Source organism: Ostrea edulis, chromosome 2 (assembly GCF_947568905.1).
Source record: "Ostrea edulis chromosome 2, xbOstEdul1.1, whole genome shotgun sequence".
Lineage (NCBI taxonomy): Eukaryota > Metazoa > Mollusca > Bivalvia > Ostreida > Ostreidae > Ostrea > Ostrea edulis.
Window position 1 is genome coordinate 93,872,944 of NC_079165.1, and position 15,052 is coordinate 93,887,995.

General features: G+C 35.7%; 1 pseudogene; it reads right to left on the bottom strand.

Annotated features, from left to right (window-relative positions):
* Window positions 1-2,241: 2,241 nt before the first annotated feature.
* On the bottom strand, window positions 2,242-13,763 carry LOC125660657 (transforming growth factor-beta-induced protein ig-h3-like; annotated as a pseudogene).
* Between the last annotated feature and the right edge of the window lie 1,289 nt (window positions 13,764-15,052).

A 15,052-nucleotide genomic window follows, 5' to 3' on the forward strand; every position in this document is an offset into this window, starting at 1 on the left:
GAAAGGTTGTATTGTTATAACGACCACATAATTTACGGAATGCTGACTTTAAACGAGACTGTTGATACCCCAAAACCATCAACTTGTTTGTTAGAAGCTTTCCTCAATTTAAACACTGACCATACACAGAACAAGCTTTTGCGTATCAAAGCAGTTGAGGGATATAAAAACATATGGAACTTCCAATATTCATGTAGCAATATTCCATTATCACCTGCATATGGTGTTTATATCCCTGGTCGACAGGGGATGCTTACTTCTCCTAGCCACCTGATCCCATCTCTGGTATATCCAGGGGTCGGTGTTTGCCAAACTCTCTATTTTGTATAGCTTATGGGAGTTATGAGATTGATCACTGTTCGTTATCTTCACTTTTCATGAAGGTGATAATGGAATATTGTTACATAAATATTGGAAATTGAGGATGCAGAAGCTGAAATCATTCCGTTTGTCATAAAGTTGAGTTGTTAGTTTGCCCTTGGTATCTACTTTCAATAAAATATCAAAGTATGAAGCAGAATTGCACGACTCTGTGGCGTATTATATTTCAGGCTCAAAGGAATATACATGTATCAAATTGACATATGAACGAAAATTATCAATGTTAATAGATGAAACGTCGTTGGTATACCTAAGTGTCGAATTGAAAGTCACAGCAAGACAATTTTTTCTCACGTAGAAATTTTTTAATAAGTTTGGGTCCATATAAATATAAAAGCAGGTCAGCTAACAAAGGAGCAAAATTCATGATCATCGGAATTCCAACAGGCTGTTGGAAGACCTGATCACTAAACACTACGAATATAATGTCAATGAGGAACTTCAGCATCTTGTTTATTTCAATTTCAGAGTACTTGTACGTGGAATTTGACAAAGTGATTTTTGGATGACTCATCACTAGATATGAATGCTTCCATTTTCCATTTTTGTGCAAGAAGCAACGGTCTATGATATCAAAAAGTCTAGACTCTAATTTATCGCGAGGAATGGTCGTGTAAAGTGTTAAAAAATCATACGTTTTGATGCTGTTGACTTGAGAAAAGTGTTTTTTCGATTTCAAATTTACTAACGTTCTTTAAAATATTTTAGATTCCACATTTGTTTTACACCACTTCTGGCAGATGTAGTTGCAAAATATGTTTGGAGTTTTTCCTTCACAGCTGTTAGTATATTCGTGAGCAGCAATGATAGGGTTTGGTAGAACACTTAGTAGATTCAGCAATCTTTGTTCTTAAAGGGTTTTTATGAAGTGTAGGTGTTCATTTTGTGTCTGTATATATGTTTTAAAGCAGGATCACAATGAAAACTAGCTATATGCTAATTTGTGTTATCCTGAATAAATAAGAGCTATTATTGATATTATTGAGAATTCAGTATAGGTACAGTAGCTCATATTCATCGGACCCATTGACTGGAATATTAAATGTGTGAAAGTTGAAGATAACGAACAGTGATCAATCTCATAACTCCCTTTTGACTATATTTTGACTGCGGATAACTCCGTTTACCTTAACAGGATATAGGGCTCACGGCGGGTGTGACCGGTTGATAGGGAATGCTTACTCCTCTTAGGAACCTGATCCCAAGCCTGGTGTGTCAAGGGTTCCGTGTTTGCCCTACTATCTATTTTGTATTGCTTGTAGGAGTTATAAGATTGATCACTGTTCGTTATCTTCACCTTTCCTATAAGTAATAAAAAATACATAGTTGGGCAAACACGGACCACTGTACACACCAGAGATGGGATCAGGTGCCACTTCTTGACCAGGAACATACTAATACTGAAGCATTTCACCTTTGAAAGGGCAGTTCGAGTATAAGTACGATTACCAAAAGTGGAATTAATGCCAAGTTCGTTTCAAATACAGTTGTAATAATGAGTTTTACAAAAAAGACAATGTTGTTACAAGTTTTCAATATTCAGCCTCATCCATACTGTTGATGATGTCGAAGAGTGTGAAATTCTGTTTTCGGGTAATGTAAAAAAGGAAAAAAGAATGTTTATGGACTTTGCCACATATATTCACCTCTGTACTGAAGTTCTATCAGCATACCAAATTATCTACATTGATATTACTTCATAAACTAGAAAAGTAAACATTGTTAAATTTGAATTTTTAATATCAACACACGTAATAATATGAACAGATATAGATAACATATCACTGGCGATCATTATTGTACTTGAGTAAAACATCGTAACAAAAAACTGTAACAAAAGTAAAGTTTGTTCTAATGTTATCACTTTCCCAAAATAGAGGAGAGTAAATGTCTGGCAGGAATGAGCACGTGGTCTATGATGTGTACCACTCCGTTGGTGGCGCTAATGTCAGCCTTGACAACATGGCCATTTCTATTTACGGTAACAGCATTTCCTGAAAAATAAATTTCAGTGTTTGTATGTTGTTGGTTTTTTTTTTCGTCACATCAACAACTTTTTCAGTCATAGAGACCTTACTACGTTTATGTGATTTGAAAAAAAAACATTTGACTTCTTGCTGTTCAAAGCCATAGCAGTGCGTCCACACCTACTATAAGCATATTTCAGGGGTTTTATAGGTCATATACGAACAATGTGTCACAATCACTTTTAATGATAGGTTCTTAAAATTAATAGTAATTATCTATATCAAACGTATTAGGAATAACACGGCGTCAGGATCGAAAATCGAACTTGAAACCTCGTAAAGAAGCGGGTGCATTGAACACTAGGCTACCGCTACGAGTTATCTAATAGTTAAGATAGAATACGAGATAGAAAAGAATTGATAATGATCTTTAAAGAAAAAAGATGAAATATATGTACCACTGACTGCCAGCCTGATGACATCATGGTGACTATCCAACGTCCTTACGTATTCTCTGTTATAAAGACCAGCGGAGTATTCAGTGTGGGGAACAACATGGTACTCCAAGATTTCTGAAACAAATTTGGGATATATACTTATCCCCGCTCTCTCAATTACAGTGTAAATGGTTTCTATGAACTAAGACTAACCTTTAAGAAGTTGAGGGTTTCTTCTCAAGTTATTCAAGACATGGGATCCAAGTTTTTGGAAAGCTGCATTGGTTGGCGCAAAAACTGTGAGACCATCACCTGGAAACAAAAGTCAAAATCTATAATGTTTCAGAACAATACATATAGAAGTTTGTCATACTTTTCTGGGTATATGCCACTTGCACAGTTTCGGACATTCTTCGTTCAGATATGGATATACAATTCTAAACAACATTACATATAGAATGTTGTCATTCTTTGATTAATATGTGTCACTTGCAGTTTCGAAAAATATTTGTTCAGATGTTGGCGTACCTTGTAGAGCTCCAGCCAGTCCGGCTGCCTGGACCTTGGAGAGAAGGGTGCTGAGGTCACTGTTGCCTGCCACCAGATCCACGATACTTCCTTCTGGAGGCATCATCACGGTGTCTATCACGTGGACCATACCGTTGGAGGCGGTCAAATCAAAGTGGGTGATTTTGGATCCTTCGACAGTCACGACCTATCGACGGAAAAATTCAAATATATTTTAGACAGAAGTAACCCGTTAACCCACAATAACACGACAATCTTACATGATATATCCACCATAAGTGTGCAAATCTAGACATCTTACATTATTGTGAGGATAGATGTTGAATCTAATCTTGGTTCCAGCTAGTGTCTCCAACTGAAGCTCGTTAGAAGCATCGGCCTTGTGGATAGACCCTTTAACCACGTGGTATTTCAGAATGTTGGCCAAAGCTGTCGTATCCTTCTGAAGGCTATCGAGTGTGGACTGGGGAAGTTTGGAAAAAGCGGCGTTTGTTGGAGCAAAAATTGTGAATTCTCCTAGGATAGTAAACAATAATTTCAGGCAATTCATAAAGGATATCAACCTACTCCTTAAAATGATACACACTAAATTTGCTGTCAAATGGTACAGTTGTTAAACATGTTCCAAAGCTATAACGACCAATGGATATGGACGGCGGACACATGTAGGGGTAGGTCACTTGAGTGACTGAGGTGCCCTCCCAATATTCGATACAAAGAATTTTAATTTTTAAAACGATATTTAGAACTTTTGTCTCCGTTTCTGAACTAACATATAGAGTGGTATTATTGTAAATAGTATGTTCTATGCATTTATATGTAACAATGCACTGGAACGTAATTTTTGCTAGCTTGGTGAGGTAGCAATGCACTAGTACATTTGTGACGTTTGATTAGCTCTTGACGTAATAATTATTGCATGACGTTATCAGTAAAGTTATAATCATTAGATGTTTTAAACGAATCATCAGAAAAAATGCCCTCCGCCACCGATACAATTATCCTGCTGTATATATTTTACACCTTGTCATTTCGTTATGTTGTGGCCTATTGTTTGTTGCCACCTTATTTTTCATCATAGTAATCATAATTATCACACTATATCTTTACATGTAAATTTTGGAGATCCTAAACCAAGCCTATCTACAATTTCATAAGCAAGTAGGATATCCCTAATTATTTATATTGATATCTTCTTGTCATTAATAAATGACAGTTCTACAACTACAATAATTATTTGTTCGTTGTGATGAAAGGTAACTAGCTGCGGGAAACATGTTTTAACTTCTAGCTTTATCGTATAGAAGACAAACAATTTATTTACTATGCCTGTTTGAAACTGTACGTGACGATTACCTCCTAAAATTGCGTCGGCCAGACCTGCTTGTTGTACCAATGAAATGAGTGTCGTTTCCCCATCGGCTTGAAGAACTTCCACCAAATTGCCACCGAAGGCACTCTGAATCAACACGGTGAGAACAAGGGCGGCAATCATGGTTAATCAATGCTTCAGTTCAGCTGATTTGATAACGAAGCTAAAGGTTTCTACCTTTTATAATGAAAAATAGTATCTCAATTTACATAACATTGTCCCAAACTCGTGTTTGAATCTGATACACGTGGTGAAATACTGAAACATGTCCGAACACATGTCCCTGGGGAACCTCTTTTGTTGATTTACAGATAAGGAACGTGAATTGACCATGTTACGTGTACCAACATTGACCACGTGAAGTCAGGAATTCCCATATCGTACGTGTTCCAATAGTAGGTAAAGCATGCGAGATTTACAATAAAAAGGATACATTGAAGTACTCCAGAGAATACTGATGTTTATGGAAAGTATCAAACTAATTTAAAATTGAAAACTAAAACGTTTCCTTAAACTTATTTACTGAAAAGGTTTAGTTTTAATTTAAGAACAATTAAAACCAAAATTCCAACCTACGTTCTATAGATAGGTAGCCTTTTACTATTTACCAACTGAGATAACACTTTATGCTTCAAAAAAGATTCAAAATAACGTGGGAAATATTGCTGATATTTATTTCTGTGTTTTGTTGACCATTATGCCACAGTCTTTGACAGGCAACCATAGGGAACATGCCCTACTAAACAAATGCTACATACTTTAAAATAGACATAGAATTAAGATGGAAAGTGCACTTTAATCTCTCACAAATAATGATCCCCCTACTCGTTGTCATTACACAGACTTGGTTAATATATGCATGCACGTGTGTAAACAATAATATTTCTACTTATTTATTACAATTTTGATATTAATAAAAATTAACAAAACTGTATTTACAATGTATGGACCTTAAAAGAAATCAACCAAACTTTACATGACTGAAAAGTTGTTAGTTCGAGCCCAACTTCTTTTTAGAAGTATGATGTAAATACAATTCATTTAGTTAGAATTCTTTCTTCAAACACAATTCATCTCAGAAATACTGATACTATTAACTCATCCTTGAAAGACGGTAATTTTAGGGTGTTTTTTTTTTTCATTTTCCATCCAGATTGATTTCATATCTGATAACATTGTAATATTGTTATGACATCATCGCGTTAATACAGAAGAATAATCATTGTTATGGTATATTCAAAGCGCTATGGAGGAAACATCAGTTGAAATTGAAATCTTGTAATAAGTGTCAACTGTGACTTTTCCTCTGTGAAGAAATTGAATTTGGAAACAGAACCGATCTGATACTTAATAATAATAATAATCCTTTGCAAGCATTCTTTCACATTTAATCATGACATGACCCATGGAACCAGATCAGGGTAACAATATGGGTTCAAACTTATTGTTAAAACTCTTTCCGGAAAAACAACAGGCGTAAAGGTTTTCAAATAGATATACTTCAAATTCCTATATAAATAATCGACTTCCCATATTTATCATTATCACCTGCATCTAGAGTGTATATATCTTAACTGATTTCATGCGCAAGAGATTGATCAGTTTTTTAATCGAAGCAGTCTACTGATCAACAAGTTGATGAAGCAGGGTTTCATCAGTATCGATTAATGTCAGCATTTTGCAAATTCCCTCATACCAATTGTTAGGCCGTTCTTGGCACACTGATTTTGACTACGGATGACTCCGTTTACCTGATCAAGCTATCGGACTCACGGTTGGTGTGACCGGTCGACAGGGGACTGTTATTCCTCCTATACACCTTATCCCAACTCTGGTATATCCAAGGTGTCGTATTCGCCCTACTCTCTATTTTATAGTGCTTATATGAGTTATGAGATTGATCACTGTTCGTTATCTTCGCCTTTCATGTTCAAACATCTTCGTGAAGTGTAGTTTCAAATTTTTTTATGTCATAAGTCCTGGTTATGACAGAGTTGCACATCCATTAGGATCAAAGTTTAACATAAGGAACATACTTTGAATTAAAATATTTGCATTGATTTACATGATTTTTATATTGATATGCAAACAACCTCTACCACAAAGCTTACCCTGAAATTTATTCGCTTTAACCTTTATATTAAAAGTTTTCTACGAAAACTTAAAAGGTAAATGATTTAATTTCATCAATAGTACTTAGTTCCGGTAAAGAAATAAACAAATGTAACATTTTGATATATTGAATGTTGAGTCCGATCGGGGTGATATTTCCTCGTGTTATGAAAAATTTGAAGAGCGATATTTTTGTAATTTGTTTTGAATATTTGAACTCACAACACTCGAAATGATGGTCAAGAGTAATTAAATTAGAGATTTGGGGTAGTGTTTTGTAAAGAGCATTGATGTATCATTTAGGCTAGTTGATTTAAATACTTAAAGACCCATCTCATGACCGTACGGTCAGTGAAAATGTAGGCGGAGTCTTATCTAAACAGATGTTATTTACCTGGAGTGTCCAGGGTCTACCAAGGTGTTAATTGCTATATTCCATGACACTCAAAGAAATACACAGAGAGAGAACACGGTAGAAATCTACCTGTTCATGCTTTTTTATAGTTTTGATATACACAGGACCTGTCTCAGGGACCCCTGCAGAGTTTCTGTGTACATAGTGTTCGAATAATGATTGTATTCCTAAGGGTAGCTGACACACATTCTACACCCACCCACCCACCCACCCCCGTCTCTCTCTCTCTCTCTCTGTCTTTTACTTTCAGTCATTGACTCAATGAATAATTTCTGTTATAAATATATAGGTATCATAAATTGATGACATAAATTATTTCAATAAGTTACTGGCTGTTATTGTTATCAAAACACCTCTCTGGGGTAGCTCCAGACCACGGTGTCTGCAGGTGTCACTCGACATGAGATCTATTGTTAAATGTTTGATTGACAGGCAGCTTACAATTTGGGGGTGTTAACTTAAAATTGGGTCTTTAATGAAATTCCTCTACGATCGGGTCAGTAAATATTAGACACATGTGCGTTCTGGGGTTTTGTTGTTGTTGGTTTTTTGATAAGATGCAAAATGATTTCTTGATTTTACTTTTATTAAGCTGTACTACGAAGTGGTACAATGTAAATCAGTTACTGAATATTTTTAAGATCGGGCCCGTGTTTGCCCAATTATCTATTTTGTATTGCTTATAGGAGTTATGAGATTGATCACTGTTCGTTATCTTCACCTTTCATCGAATTATCTTACTCGGATTATTGTAAAGAACGAATTTAATATTGTGTATGAAAGATACCTGAGTTTTTTAACCTTCTAGTTTCAACGCGGACCATCGTGACCATGGTGGAATGATCCAGTAATGCAGGACTTTTGATAAGTCTTGGTGACCGGTCCATCTTTTTTATTAAAAAAACTAAAATGTGTTGCCTGTATGAGCATGTATACGATGGATGGCTAAAGTGTCTGAATGTAGTTAACGTACTAGAGTAGAGGCTTTTAACATTGACTGATTGCTTGTTTTACGTCTCGTCGCGAACTGTTACTCATATTGATACGTCACCAGCTGTAAATTTTATTCAAAATATCAAACCAAATATGCTTTTAATACTTTTAATATACAAATGTACATATATATCCGTGCGATCCGAGTTTGAATAGGTCCTCTCTACTCCTTGCTACTAGTCGTAAAAGGTTACTAAGTGCGAAGGGTTTCTTTGGGGTGAGAATGCAGAGAGACCGAGGTACCATGTCTCAGCACGTGTAGAACAATAAAGTCCCCTTCTTGTTTAAAGGTCGTCAACGCCGTACATAGGCCTAAACTTTGCAGTCCTTCACCGACAATAGTATTTCATTGAAATTACGTTATAAACTTATGAGATGCAAAATCATTAAATTTTCCTCTGCAGAAAAAACGCCATACTGTTTAGTCCAAATTGTATGGAAGGTGAGGGTGAAGATAAGGAACAGTAATCAATCTCATAACTCTAATAAGCAATACAAAATAACGCGTTGGGAAAACACGAAACCCTGGACACATCAGAAGAGGTATCAGATGTCTAGGAGGAGTTAGCATCCCTCTGGACCGTTCACACCTGCCGTGAGCCCTATATCTTGATCAAGTAAACAGAGTTATCCGCAGTCAAAATCAGTGTACCTAGAACAGCTTAACAATCGGTATGAAACACATCACACAGCATTTGACACAATGAAAGGTTGTATTGTTATAACGACCACAGAGTTTATGGAATCCTGACTTTAAACGAGACTGCTGATACCCCTACACCATCAACTTGTTTGTTAGAAGCTTTCCTCAATTTAAACACTGACCATACACAGAACAAGCTTTTGCATATCGAAGCAGTTGAGGGATATAAAAACCACATGGAACTTCCAATATTCATGTAGCAATATTCCATTATCACCTGCATATGGTGTTTATATCCCCGGTCGACAGGGGATGCTTACTTCTCCTAGCCACCTGATCCCACCTCTGGTATATCCTGGGGTGTGTGTTTGCCAAACTCTCTATTTTGTATAGCTTATGGGAGTTATGAGATTGATCACTGTTCGTTATCTTCACTTTTCATGAAGGTGATAATGGAATATTGTTACATAAATATTGGAAATTGAGGATGCAGAAGCTGAAATCATTCCGTTTGTCATAAAGTTGAGTTGTTAGTTTGCCATTGGTATCTACTTTCAATAAAATATCAAAGTATGAAGCAGAATTGCACGACTCTGTGGTGTATTATATTTAGGCTCAAAGGAATATACATGTATCAAATTGACATATGAACGAAAATTATTAATGTTAATAGATGAAACGTCGTTGGTATACCTAAGTGTCGAATTGAAAGTCACAGGAAAAGAATTTATTCTTACGTAGAAATTTTTAAATAAGTTCGGCTCCATATAAATATAAAAACAGGTCAGCTAACAAAGGAGCAAAATTCATGCTCATCGGAATTCCAACAGGCTGTTGGAAGACCTGATCACCAAACACTACGAATATATTGTCAATGAGGAACTTCAGTATCTTGTTTATTTCAATTTCAGAGTACTTGTACGTGGAATTTGACAAAGTAATTTTTGGATGACTCATCACTAGATATGAATGCTTCCATTTTCCATTTTTGTGCAAGAAGCAACGGTCTATGATATCAAAAAGTCTAGACTCTAATTTATCGCGAGGAATGGTCGTGTAAATTGCTAAAAATCATACGTTTTGATGCTGTTGACTTCAGAATTTTTTTTTCGATTTCAAATTTACTAAACGCTCTTTAAAATATTTTAGAATCCACATTTGATTTACACCACTTCTGGCAGATGTAGTTGCAAAATATGTTTGAAGTTTTTCCTTCACAGCTGTTAGTATATTCGTGAGCAGCAATGATAGGGTTTCGTAGAACACTTAGTAGATCCAGTAATCTTTGTTCTTTAGGGTTTTTATGAAGTTTACATGTAGGTGTTCATTTTGTGTCTGTATATATGTTTTTTTTACAGGACCACAATGGAAACTAGTTATATGCTAATTTGTGTAATCCTGGATAAATAAGAGCCATTATTGATATTATTAAGAATTCAGTATAGGTACAGTAGCTCATGTTCATCGGACCCATTGACTGGAATATTAAATGTGTGAAAGTTGAAGATCAATCCCATAACTCCTTTTTGACGATATTTTGACTGTGGATAACTCCGTTTACCTTAACAAGATATAGGGCTCACGGCAGGTGTGGCCAGTTGATAGGGAATGCTTACTCGTCCTAGGAACCTGATCCCAAGTCTGATGTGTCAAGGGTTTCGTGTTTGCCAAACTATTTATTTTGTATTGCTTGTAGGAGTTATGAGATTGATCACTGTTCGTTATCTTCACCTTTCCTATAAGTAATACAAAATAGATAGTTGGGCAAACACGGACCACTGTACACACCAGAGGTGGGATCAGATGCCAAGAAGGAGTAAGCATCCCTTCTCGATCAGGCACACACTTATACTGAAGCATTTCACCTTTGAAAGGGCAGTTCGAGTATAAGTACGATTACCAAAAGTGGAATTAATGCCAAGTTCGGTTCAAATACAGTTGTAATAATGAGCTTCACAAAAAGACAATGTTGTTACAAGTTTTCAATATTCAGCCTCATCCATACTGTGGATGATGTCGAAGAGTGTGAAATTCTGTTTTCGGGTAATGTAAAAAAGGAAAAAAGAATGTTTATGGACTTTGCCACATATATTCACCTCTGTAATGAAGTGCTATCAGCATACCAAATTATCTACATTGATATTACTTCATAAACCAGAAAAGTAAACAATCGCTTGTTGTTAAATTTCAATTTTTAATATCAACACACGTATTAATATGAACAGATATACATAACATATCACTGGCGATCATTAATGTACTTGAGTAAAACATCGTAACAAAAAACTGTAACAAAAGTAAAGTTTGTTCTAATGTTATCACTTTCCCAAAATAGAGGAGAGTAGATGTCTGGCAGGAATGAGCACGTGGTCTATGATGTGTACCACTCCGTTGGTGGCGCTAATGTCAGCCTTGACAACATGGCCATTTCTATTTACGGTAACAGCATTCCCTGAAAAATAAATTTCAGTGTTTGTATGTTGTTGTTGTTTTGGTTTGGTTTTTTTGGGTCACATCAACAACTTTTTCAGTCATAGAGACCTTACTACGTTTATGTGATTTGAAAAAAAAAAACATTTGACTTCTTGCTGTTCAAAGCCGTAGCAGTGCGTCCACACCTACTAGGAGTATATTTCAGGGGTTTTATAGGTCATAAACGAACAATGTGTCATTTTCACTTTTAATGATAGGTGCTTAAAATGAACAGTAATTATCTATATCAAACGTGTTAGGAATAACACGGCGTCAGGATCGAAAATCGAACTTGAAACCTCGTAAAGAAGCGGGTGCATTGAACACTAGGCTACCGCTACGAGTTATCTAATAGTTAAGATAGAATACGATATAGAAAAGAATTGATAATGATCTTTAAAGAAAAAAGTTGAAATATCTGTACCACTGACTGCCAGCCTGATGACATCATGGTGACTATCCAACGTCCTTACGTATTCTCTGTTATAAAGCCCAGCGGAGTATTCAGTGTGGGGAACAACATGGTACTCCAAGATTTCTGAAACAAATTTGGGATATATACTTATCCCCACTTTCTCAATTACAGTGTAAATGGTTTCCATGAACTAAGACTAACCTTTAAGAAGTTGAGGGTTTCTTCTCAAGTTATTCAAGACATGGGATCCAAGTTTTTGGAAAGCTGCATTGGTTGGCGCAAAAACTGTGAGACCATCACCTGGAAACAAAAGTCAAAATCTATAATGTTTCAGAACAATACATATAGAAGTTTGTCATACTTTTCTGGGTATATGCCACTTGCACAGTTTCGGACATTCTTCGTTCAGATATGGATATACAATTCTAAACAACATTACATATAGAATTTTGTCATTCTTTGATTAATACGTGTCACTTGCAGTTTCGAAAAAATATTTGTACAGATGTTGGCGTACCTTGTAGAGGTCCAGCCAGTCCGGCTGCCTGGACCTTGGAGAGAAGGGTGCTGAGGTCACTGTTGCCTGCCACCAGATCCACGATACTTCCTTCTGGAGGCATCATCACGGTGTCGATCACGTGTACCATACCGTTGGAGGCGGTCAAATCAAAGTGAGTGATTTTGGATCCTTCGACAGTCACGACCTATCGACGGAAAGATTCAAATATATTTTAGACAGAAGTAACCCGTTAACCCATAATAACACGACAATATTACATGATATATCCACCATAAGTGTGCAAATCTAGACAGCTTACATTGTTGTGAGGATAGATGTTGAATCTAATCTTGGTTCCAGCTAGTGTCTCCAACTGAAGCTCGTTAGAAGCATCGGCCTTGTGGATAGACCCTTTAACCACGTGGTATTTCAGAATGTTGGCCAAAGCTGTCGTATCCTTCTGAAGACTATCAAGTGTGGACTGGGGAAGTTTGGAAAAAGCGGCGTTTGTTGGAGCAAAAATGGTGAATTCTCCTAGGATAGTAAACAATAATTTCAGGCAATTCATAAAGTATATCTACCTACTCCTTAAAATGATACACACTAAATTTGCTGTCAAATGATGCATTTGATTACGATTAAAAGATAAACATGTTCCAAAGCTATAACGACCAATGTATACGGACGGCGGACACGTATAGGAATAGGTCACTTGAGTGACTGAGGTGCCCTCCCAATATTCGATATAAAGAATTTTAAGATTTTAAAACGATATTTAGAACTTTTATCTTCGTTTCTGAATTAACATATAGAGTGATATTATTGTAAATAATATGTTTTATGCATTTATATGTAACAATGCACTGGTACATAATTTTCGTTAGCTTGGTGACGAAACAATCCACTAGTGCATTTGAGACGTTTGATTAGCTGTTGAAGTAATAAATTATTGTATGACGTTATCAGTAAAGTTATTATCATTAGATGTTTTAAACGAAGCATCAGAAAAGATACCCATCCCCACCGATACAACTAGACTGCTATATATATTTTACACGTTGTCATTTCGTTATGTTGTGGCCTATTGTTTGTTGCCACCTTATTTTTCATCATAGTAATCATAATTATCACACTATATCTTTACAAGTAAATTTTGGAGATCCTAAACCAAGTCTATGTACAATTTGATAAGCAAGTAGGATATCCCTAATTCTTTATATTGATATCTTCTTGTCATTAATAAATGAGAGTTTTACAATTACAATAATTATTTGTTCGTTGTGATGAAAGGTAACTAGCTGCGGGAAACATGTTTTAACTTCTAGATTTATCGTATAGAAGACAAACAATTTATTTACTATGCCTGTTTGAAACTGTACGTGACGATTACCTCCTAAAATTGCGTCGGCCAGACCTGCTTGTTGTACCAATGAAATGAGTGTCGTTTCCCCATCGGCTTGAAGAACTTCCACCAAGTTGCCACCGAAGGCACTCTGAATCAACACGGTGAGAACAAGGGCGGCAATCATGGTTAATCAATGCTTCAGTTCAGCTGATTTGATAACGAAGCTAAAGGTTTCTACCTTTTATAATGAAAAATAGTATCTCAATTTACATAACATTGTCCCAAACTCGTGTTTGAATCTCATACACGTGGTGAAATATTGAAACATGTCCGAACACATGTTGAGGGAATTCCAAAGGTTTTACTGAGTGCATATACTGGGTCCTACTCACTTAATTAGAAAACTCTGTATATTTATGTGCTATCTTACATGTAGTATAATAACATATTTACATACATAATATAATAAAGTAGAATCGAAAAAATAATCTTTTTAAAAAGTGCGTTTCCCTGGGGGACCTCTTTTGTTTGATGTACAGATAAGCAACGTGAATTGACCACGTTACATATACCAGCATTGACCATGTGAAATCAGGAATTCCCATATTGCACGTATTCCAATATTAGGTAAAGTATGCGAGGCTTATAATAAGAAAGGATAGATTGAAGCACTCCAGAGATAACTGATATTGATGAAAAGTGGAAAACTAATTTGCAATTGAAAATTAAGACGTTTCCTTTATGTCATTTACTGAAAATGTTTAGTTGTAGTTTAAGAAAAATTAAAAGTAAGATTCCAATCTACGATCTATAGATAGGTAGCCTTTTACTATATACCAACTGAAATAACAGATTATGCTTAAAAAGATTCAAAATAACGTGGGATAAAGTGCTGATATTTATTTCTGCATGAGTGTTTTGTCGACCATTATGGAACAGTCTTTGACAGGCAACCAGAGGAAATCTCTCCTACTAAAATTACTACATACTTTAACACAGAGATTGAATTAAGATTCAAAGCTGCACTTTAATCTCTCACAAATAATGAGCCCCGCCTGCTCGTCGTCATTAGACAGGCTTGGTTAATATATACATGAACACCTGTAAACAATAATAATATTTTTCTTCTTACGATGTTCACATTGATAGAAGTTAACCAAAGCGTATTTACGGTGTACGGACCTTAAAAAATCAGACAAATTGTTCATGACTGAAAGGTCGTTATTTCGAGCCCAACTCCTTTTCCGGAGGATGTTGTACATACACTTGATTTACTAGTAGTTAGAATTATTTTTTAAATCACAGTTCATCTCAGAAATACAGATACTATTAATACATCCTTAAAGACGGTAATTGTGGTGGGTTTTTTTTTTTAATTTTTCATGCAGATTGATTTCATAGCTGGTATCATTGTAATATCGTTATGAGACCATGGCGTTGGTACAGATAAACAATCATTAATATAATACATTC